General features: G+C 55.4%; 1 long non-coding RNA gene across 3 annotated transcripts; it reads right to left on the bottom strand.

The window, feature by feature from the left end:
* Nucleotides 1-359: 359 nt before the first annotated feature.
* LOC101442690 (uncharacterized) lies at nt 360-2917 on the bottom strand. 3 transcript variants are annotated; one of them, XR_002795568.3, is made up of 4 exons: nt 1917-2917; nt 1639-1675; nt 1337-1540; nt 360-646 (listed from the first exon to the last, which is right to left on the bottom strand). It is a non-coding gene; the product is annotated as an uncharacterized lncRNA (long non-coding RNA). The 3 variants fall into 3 exon arrangements; XR_011649984.1 differs by lacking the exon at nt 1639-1675 and having other exon boundaries at nt 2283-2903; XR_011649983.1 differs by lacking the exon at nt 1917-2917 and having other exon boundaries at nt 1639-1910.
* Between the last annotated feature and the right edge of the window lie 6514 nt (nt 2918-9431).

Below are 9431 nucleotides of genomic sequence, written 5' to 3' on the forward strand. Positions count from 1 at the left end.
TCAGCCCAGAGGGGCCCACTTCAGACCTGCCGCGGACAGGAGGCCCTTACCTCTAACTATTTGCAAGCCCATTGCCCTCCATCTGTGACCCTCCAGCCTATGGGCCCAACGACCCCCTCAGTGTGCTGAAATGACCTTTGTAGACAGTGTAGCCCTCCTCCGCGCACCATGGAAAAAGCCAGTGTAACCAGCGGTGAGCTGGGAATGTCTAACAATTGGCTCCTGGAAGGTAGAAAAAGTTGGCCTGCAGCACTTACCAATTTCTGTGGCTGATTTCAAACTACCAACATGACGTCACCGAATGCAGGGCTGGGGAGAAATGTGCCTAATCGGCTCTCATGTGAGATGGCTCTGGCCCATCACTGATAACACCAAAATGAATTTACTGGAAAGTAATTTATAATGAAATACATATTTCACTCTTTTGTGCTCAGGGTTGACAATCCTGGAAGACATGATAGAGGGTTCTATATGTGCTCTGTGATGGCAACAGCTGTGCCTGCAGACGTAGCCAGGGGTGCAATACTGGTCATTTAATATCTTGAGAAGTGTTGTCACCGGTGGTAGGATTTTTGTAAAATGGTGAACCAGCCTCAAGTCCTGAACAAAGGGCAATCTTCTCTCCATGTATAAGGCAGTAGCATTCCTGGAAAATTCAGGGTGGATGAGAATCATGCAAAAAATCTTTGTGATTAGATGTAAAATAGAATTAGGTTCAAGGCACTGGTAACTATAAACAGACTTTTCATCTACCCAAATGTCCTTTCAAATATCCCCACTTAGGAAGTGCCAGTGGAGACCTCAAGTCATTGTGGCATCCAAAACGCCCACAGATTTCCAGCACAGCTTCTTGGCTTGGTACTTGGCACCAGTTGAGACCCACTGCCCCAAACACACACCCCTGCACCCCACGCAGGCCACCCCCATGCTATGTGCTTTGCTAATTTGCACATGGAGCTCCTTCTACCTGGAATTCTAGCTCCCAAATTCTGACCCAGAGTTTAGCCATCCACCTGTCCGTCCATCCATCCATCCATCCATCCATCCATCCATCCATCCATCCATCCATCCATCCATCCATCCATTCCATCTATCCATCTCCTCTGTGCCAGGTCCAGTGCTGGGACCTAAGGGCCTGGGGCGAAGCCAACCTGATACCTTGTCTTAGGGAGCTCCCAGGTAAGTGGGGACAGACGGGCTGACATCAAGTCACTGCCAATGCAGGGCACTTAGTGAGATGACAGGTGAGTGCCTTCAGGCAGCATGGCTTACAGGTCAGAGCATGTGCTTTGGCCTTGAACACCTGAGTGTGAGCCCTACCTGGGCAGGTACTTACTGTGTGACCTCAGAAGAAGACTTCACTCTCCGGGCTTAAGTTTCCTCAGTTACAGCTTCGGAGGAGGTAAGAAGCCTGACCTCTCGAGGCTGTTGTGAAGATCCACTGGGATAAAGACCGTGGTAGGCCCCATGTCCCGCCAGGGGTCTCAGAGAATCAGAAATGGCCGGTCGTTGGCACCTTGCTAGGAGCGCTGCGTGACTCCTGAGGGTAAGGAGGCGACATTGTGGCTACCAGGCTGGGCCAGTTCCCACCGATGGGACGATTGGTGGGTTGTCCTTCCCAGACCGAGGTCCAGTTACCTGAGCTCCCTGGACAGGCTGAGCCCCTTCCCCGTGGCTGGGTGGGACGGCGGGTTGGTGAGCGAGAGCAGCCACACGGCGGCCCTCCCAGGCGCTGCCCGCGCCGAGCCCGCGCAGGGCCCCTGCTCTGGGCCAGCCCCGCGTGTCTGACGACGCTGGGGCCACCAAGAGGAGCCAAACAGCCCCTGCCCCAGGGAGCTCCCGGCCTGGTGCAAAAGGCAAACACGGAACCCCTCCTCCTGAGCTGGCCGCGTCACTCTCTGGTGACGTCCACGTACCAGAGCCAATGGCCACGCTCGGTGCACGTCACTCGAGGCCTCTCGGCTGCCTCCGACCCTGCCGTCCTCCCTCCTCCAAGTCCCTGTGACCGACGCCGTGCTCTGCTGGGGCTGGGGCCGTCCCCCTCAGAGGCAGGCTCCTGACTCCAGCTCCAGTGCTCCTCCTCTGCATTATACCACCTCGGGGAGGAGAAAATCGCCCCCACTCCCCCATCTTCCCCCAGCCCCAGTATGCTCCCTGGCCTCATGGCCTACAAAATAGCAAACAGCTGCTGTGACCATGGGCTGCCCAGACCCCAGGGGCCTGGCGGGGGGGAGGGGGAGTGGGCCAAAGGGAACTTGGAGAAAGAGTTCTTAATAACATACCTTCCCCAAGCTGCTTCCAAAGAAACTTCTCCTCACAAATCATTCCATAAACACTTAGCAGGCTCTCAGGAAAGCGTGCGCGGCTCTCACCCAGCTATTAGGAGGCTCCTCACGAGTAAATTGAGACCAGGCAGCAGAGCCCTGTGCCAAATCCTCCTTCCCGCCCTTTTCCTACACAGCATCCTCCGCCCCTACCCCGGGCTCCTCATCTCTGAAGCGGGGTCTCCTCCCCTGCTGCCCCACACCCCTCCTCAGGCTGCGGCCTCTCGCCCTGGGCCGAGGGTGCCCTGCTTTCCTGGACGCCCGTCCCGTCCCCGGCCCGGCTGTTGGGTTTCTGGAGGGCTCTCCCGGGCTGCCGTGGAGGGCTCAGTCCTCCTGGGCCTTCCTAGGGCCGCTCCGCCAGGCCAGGCACGGACGGGCTGGAGCGGCCCACTCCCCCCGACTCGGTCCCAGCCACCCCGCGACGGAGGCTGCCGGTGCCTCTCAGACTGGGGCTGCTCAATAGGGAAATAACTCCGGGTTCATCCAAGTCACGAGCTGGAAAATCCCTCCCATCCAACAACCCGCCCCCAGGGAGAGAGTTGTGCAACTCGCTCAGCTGGCTAATGTCCAGCGCTCGGCTGATAGCCAGCCGGGATCGGGGGCTGCTCCATCGCTCCTGCGTTGACACATTTGCTTGTAGGTTAGCAGTTTGCTCTGTAATGACTTTCATTCGTGTCTGTAGAACAATAGCAGGAGTTGGCACCCCCACAGAGCCCTCCGTCATGGTTTTGGAAAACGCCTCTGGAATGTCCCATTTTCTAGATTTGTTCAACACCACTTTGAAGAACGAAAAGCTTTAGTGCAAACAGAAATCCTCAGTGAAATAAATGAAGCATTCGGATGAGATAAGCCTGCAGACTTGAAGGCCCTGGTAGTAGCAGTAGGTGGGCTTTCAGAGACAGGCGCTGGTCCGAGAGCGGGGGCCAAGTCCCAGTCCCACCACCACCTGGACTGAGCTACTTCTGTCACCCTCAGTTTCTTCAGCTCTCAAATGGGGATAAATCATACCTGTCTCAAGCAGCTGCCAGGACAAGCTCATCTCGCTCCACCATCCCCTCGTGTGTGGTTCAAAGGGGGCGTCCCAGGAAACATGGAGACTGGGGTCTGGCCCGTGACACTGGGTGGCTGCTGCCTGCTCACTCAGGGACCTCGATGACAGGTCATTCATTCCGTTTTTCTTTCAGCAAATATTTAAGGAGCCTCTTCCTGGACACCAGGCCCTAAGCAAGACACTGCGCACTAGAGATGCTGGCTTGCCCTGGGAAGAATGAACAAATGCAAAAAAAGGGTAAGTGTTGACTTGCAGTTTGGTAGGGGTTACTATGTCCTGGAGTCAGGGCACAGAATAGTGCCTTGGGCAGGGAAGGTACGAGACTTCAAGCTCAGAGCTTCAGGGTAGCAGAAAGCCAAGCCCAAAAGGCATTGGTGAGAGGACTCAGGCTCCTGTCTGCGGTAAGAGAAAGAATAGGAAGAGGAGCGGTTCCAGACATGGGACGGTGGTGATGACGACAGTAAAAGCTCCCATTCGTAGGGCACCTACTCAGTGCCAAGCGTGGTGCTTTGCTTTCATTATCGGAATCCCCATCACAGCTGGACTCTACACACGGGCCACTGAAATTCGGAGAGGCGAAGTGGGCTGGCCAATGTCATACATCTTGGGAGCAGATGAGCCAAAATTCAAGCCCAGAACTGTCTGGCTTCATGACCAGATGACGGCAGACCCCTTCTCCAGACCTGCAACGGAGGCGTTGCCTCTTGAAACTGCGCGAAGTGGGTCTCCTCCACGGTGTGTGGTCTGTGGGACTCGGGGAAGACCCTCCTGCCTCTCTGAAGCCCTCCGCAGATGTCGGGGGGCCTGAATTTCTAGCACTGGTGCCCCACCCCTCTGTGCTCAGACACCTCCATCCTGGACACACCCTTGGGAGCTGGGGGACTTAAGCTGAAATCCCTTCATGAGGTCATAAGGCCCTTGGCGCCTGTCCCAGCTGAGTGCCAGCCTCACATTTATCCTTCGGGGGCCCCAGGCAGCCCATGGCTCTCGCGCACTCACACCCACCCGTTGCCACCTCCAGCTTTTGCTCACACTCTTTCCTCTCCCAATTGCCCTTTGCACCTTTTTCTGTTGGACTCCTACCCATTCTTCACGGCCTAGCTCAAATTCCCAGAACTTTTCCTGATTCCCCACAGCTAGGAAGGTGGCACAAGATGGGAGGAAAATGCACACGTGTTTGCATCAGGAAACCTGCCCCTAACAATTCCTGTGCAACCATGAACAAATCACATTACCTCTCCAGGGCTCAGTTTTCTTACCTGTGAAAAAGGGCCAATGGTCCTTATTTCATGGATTTAGTGTGATGAGTCAGTGAGGTAATGGATCTAAAAGCTCTTTGTAAATGGTACATTCTCTAAGAATATTATTTACTATCAACTGTTCCATTGCCACTTAAAGTGACAAAATCTGGCTTACACAAAAAAAGAAAATTATTGGCTCAGGCAACTAAAAAGTCCAAGGGTATGAGAATTTCAAGCATCTAGGGACTCAGAGTACGTCTCCAGGAGCCGTTTGCCCCATCTCTACTTTCTCTGGTCTTCCCTGTTGACTCGTTTTCAGGCTCCATGTGCTGGGAGGATAACTGTGAAGTTATCTCCCAGATTTAGACCCAGCAGAAAAAAGAGAGTACCTCTTCCCAGGAGTCCCAGAAGGTCCTTGAATAGTTAACCTCCCTGGTTCTGATGAGTCATATGTCCCTGACGAGCCCCTGTGGCCAGGGAGCTGCGCTGCTCCAGTTGCCCAGGCTCTTGTCCCATGGGCAGCGGTGGGGATGACAGGTGGGGTCAACACTCGCTCAAATACATGACCCAACCTGTGGGGAAGGATAGGTGAGGGGAATTATTACCCTAAAGCAAAATCAGAGTGCTGTTACCAGGAAAAAGGGGAAAGAATTTTGATGGCAAACAATAACTGCCTCACAGTCACCCCTTCTGATGGACCAACACAACATCCACATCTACCCTTAATCCCGGAGCTGACACCGCCCATCTCACCTCCCCCCGGGGGAGACATATCATGGCTGAATTCAGAATCCCTGGGTGACTGACCTCCTCCAGCGTCGGATGTGTTGTTGTGGTCCTGAAATCTGCCGCTTTGTGATAACTCCCTTCCCCCAAAACCATTGCTCCACAAGGCTGCAGAGAGAAGAGTACAACTCCAACAGCGACTCCTATTTGAAAAAGGAAAACAGCTGGCGGCAGCTACTAGCCCATAGCTGATAAGTCCTTGCTGAACAGAAACAGCAAAGGCTCCCTGTCCTGATGGAGGAAGGGGCTACTTGGTGGGGTGGTAGCAGGGTGCCCCCTTACCATGGCCACTCCCTAATCCTCAGAGCCTTCGATTATGGGATGTCACATGGCAAAGGGGAATTAAAGTTGCTAGTCGGCTGACCTTAAAATAGGGAGATTGCCCTGGATTAGCTGGGTGGATCCAAGGTAACCACAAGGAGCCTTAAAAGTGGAAGTGGAAGTGGAAAGGCAGAAGTTAGAGTCAGGGTCAGAGGAAGGCAAGATGCGAGAAAGGCGTGCTCAGCCATTGCGGGCTTTGAAGACGGAAGGCGCCAAGAGCTAGGGAATTCGGGCGGCCTCTGGAGGCTGCGAAAAGCAAGAGAAGTCTCCCCTCCAGAGCGTCCAGAAAGGAACCCACCTTGCTCACATCTTGGTTTTAGCCCACTGAGACCCAGATTCAGACATCTGACCCACAGAACCGTAAGGCAATAGTGTGTGTTGTTTTAACCTGCTAAATTCACTGTGATTGGTTCAGCAAACCACATCTCATTAGAAAACTAATAAGATGGCAAATACGACAAGCCCCACTACTATAACACTCCTTCCATCCTATTTTTGTGCTTCTGGCTGGGTATTTTATAGATGCTGCCATTTGTAGTCCCTGTGACCATCTTGGGAGGTGGGTATCATTATATTTCTTTAATTCTGGAGGAAAACTGGGACTCGGGTAACTTCCAATTTGTCCAAAGTCTACCAGCTAGTAGAAGAGGGAGCCAAGATGCAAACCCTCATCTGACCTAGCCCCAAGGAAGGGTCCTTGTACCTGTGCTGCTGAGAGGTCCTCTCCTTTCTGCCTGGACCATCGGGCGACAGGGGCTCACGCCCTGCAAAGCAGGCTTCCTGTCCCAGCCTCCCCACTGCTTCCTGGCTCCCCTCCCGCGTGGCCCTGATGCATGAGACAGCCCGATGGGTGGAGGCCGCGGGGCCAGACTCTGGGGCAGCCAATGTGCAATAAATCCCGCACACGGATACTTGGAGAGCGGGGCTTAGGCCGAGCTCCCCTGCTCTCGAGGGAACTGTTCTTTTGATCAAAATCTAGATTTCTGCTCTCCTTTCCTTGTCTCCAGCCTCCAAGTTCTCCTTGGCTGAACTGCGAAGGTATTGGAATGCAAGGCTTGGTATTAAATGGAGGAAACGGGGACCTTTGTCTTTCAGGATTTATTCTCCTCTCTGTTGTCACCTCCACTCTCTGATCCAGCAATGTCCCAGGAGTGGTTGAGGTGCGGAAGGGCAACTCTGGCTCCTCCAATTTCTCCCTGACAAATGTGAAAGTCTCGGGGCCTGCAGAGGAGAGAAATAGATCCATAAAAGCGCCTCCTGTGCAGCTGGGGGCTGAGGGTAAGTAACGCAGAGGGGCCCAGCCGACTGATAGCAGAGGACAGCCGCCTCCCCGTTCTCAACTCACAACACGCAAGACCCAGGTCCAAAGCCCCCGACCAAGCGAGCAGCCGGGGCCCAGGCTCCTAACACAGACTCCAGGGGGTGGGATGAAACCTTGAGGAAACAGCCAGTCTGCGGCCTTCCTCATCCAGAGAAAGGAGCTGACCTGCCCAAGGCCACACGGCAAAGTCAGGATTATGCCTCATCGAGCCTCAGTTTCCCCAGAGGTAAAATGGAGGCCTGTAGAGAAGCTCAGACAAGGGAGAAATTCCTAAGTGTCTGAACGGGAAAGAAAATCAGCCCACTGTGAGTTGAGCACATACTAGATACGGGCACTGTGCCAAATGCTTGCCAAGCCTCATCTCATTTAATCTTCACAACACTCTGTGGAGCTGTTTGTTCTCCCCATTTTACGGGTGAAGAAATTGAGGCACAACAAGGGAACTTTCTAGGGGGATGAAAATCTGTATCTTTTTTTTTTTTAAGATTTATTTATTTATTTATTTATTTATTTATTTATTTCTCTCCCCTTCCCCCCACCCCCCGCCCCGGTTGTCTGTTCTCTGTGTCTGTTGCTGCGTCTTCTTTGTCTGCTTCTGTTGTTGTCAGTGGCACGGGAATCTGTGTTTCTTTTTGTTGCATCATCTTGTGTCAGCTCTCCTTGTGTGCAGTGCCATCCTTGGGCAGGCTGCACTTGCTTTTGCACTGGACGGCTCTCCTTACGTGGGGCTCCCCTACACAGGGGACACCCCTGCATGGCAGGGCACTCCTTGTGCACATCAGCACTGCGCATGGGCCAGCTCCACACGGGTCAAGGAGGCCCGGGGTTTGAACCGCGTCCTGTGTGGTAGACAGATGCCCTATCCATTGGGCCAAGCCCGCTTCCCGAAAATCTGTGTCTTAATGCAGGTGACAGTTACATAAGTGTATCCATGCAGAAAAAAATTGAGCTGTAACTTAAGATTGGTGAATTTTGCTCCCTAATTTTAAAAAAATCAATAGCTGTGATAAAAAGGAAAAAAAAGAAACTGAGGCTTAGAGGAGGGGAGTGGCTTTCTCACGGCCACACAGATGAGGAGTGGCAAAGCTGAGTCCTGGCCCGGCTGGCTGACCGCAGAGCTCCCAGTCGGGACCGCTCACCATGGCGCTGCGTGCACGTCAGCATCGCAGAGACTCTTCCTGTTGGCTTCTGACTTGCTGACCCCAGACCCAGGGGCTCTGGAGAGAGGCTGGAACCCCAGCCAAGGGCAGAGGCGGAGCCCGCGAGGTGCCTGGCTGCTGATTAGGAGCTCCCGCTCATTCCCTGGTAGCGCGCCGGCGCACGGGGTCGTGGGCCCAGCTGCAGCCCCCAGCCCCTCGCGGGGTCCTCTGGGTGGGGCCCAGCCTGCACACCTGCAGACAGCCCTGGTGGAGCTACCCCAGGGTGGGCAGAGGGGACCGCGACACCCTGGGCTGTGGCCTGGGCGGGGGTCTCCTTCCTGGCCCTCCGCACTCCCCTGCTGGGGGTGTCCGGGACCCCCCATCTGCCGAGCAGGAGGGCACACTTAGCCTCTTAGCGGACCCTCGGGAAGTGTCTTCTCTGTGGCAGAGCCTGCCCTGGGTGCTGGGGACAGAGACGCTCTGATCGGGTCTGCCTGGAGCTTGACCCAGAAAGTGCAGAAGGTGCAGGAAGAGGCCCCAGAAAGGGAGCTGGCCCCTTTACCCATGCCTGAAAAGGCGCCCCTTCCTCAGAACAGAAAAGTGTCCTAACTACGTACGCCTCCGACGGCCGCGATGGGAAGGGCGGTCCCCGCAGGGGTTGCAGACCTCCAGGCACAGGGGGCCGGGGTCTCCCTGGCTCCGAAGCGAAGCTCTCCCTGCAGCGCCCGCCGTGCGCACCTCCTCCCCACCCCGGCCCTTTGCTTCCCGCTCAGGCTCCACCTCCCAGGTGCCTGCGCTGGATCAGGGAGCCCCAGGGATCCGCAGGGCCCCCCCGGCTCGGAAGGTCTGGGTTCTCCTCGAGCTGGGCAATGGTCCTTGAAGCGCACGAGAAGGCTCCTCGTCAATGTGTCGTGACTGCAGGGGTCACCTGGAAAGGGCAGAGGAAATGGGTCGTGGGAGGACGCATGAGCAGAGCAGAGTGCCTCCCATCTGCCGCCGCGGTTTACCTTGCACAAAACCTGTTTCCACGCCTTGGCTCTCAGAACCCGCAAAAGAACGGATGAGGCAAGGGAGGCTCAGAGAGCTCAAGGAAGGCGCCCAAGACCACACAGCCACGCTGCAGGCCCCGCAGAGCCTGGCACAGCAGCTCACCTGACTGTTGGTCTGAGGCTTCCCTTCCCCACCCCCAGCCCCTCTCTGGCTCACACGGGTGGGCTCAGGGAGGGGGGGCGCTGAGCCCGCGGGCTG

Source organism: Dasypus novemcinctus, chromosome 10 (genome assembly GCF_030445035.2).
Source record: "Dasypus novemcinctus isolate mDasNov1 chromosome 10, mDasNov1.1.hap2, whole genome shotgun sequence".
Lineage (NCBI taxonomy): Eukaryota > Metazoa > Chordata > Mammalia > Cingulata > Dasypodidae > Dasypus > Dasypus novemcinctus.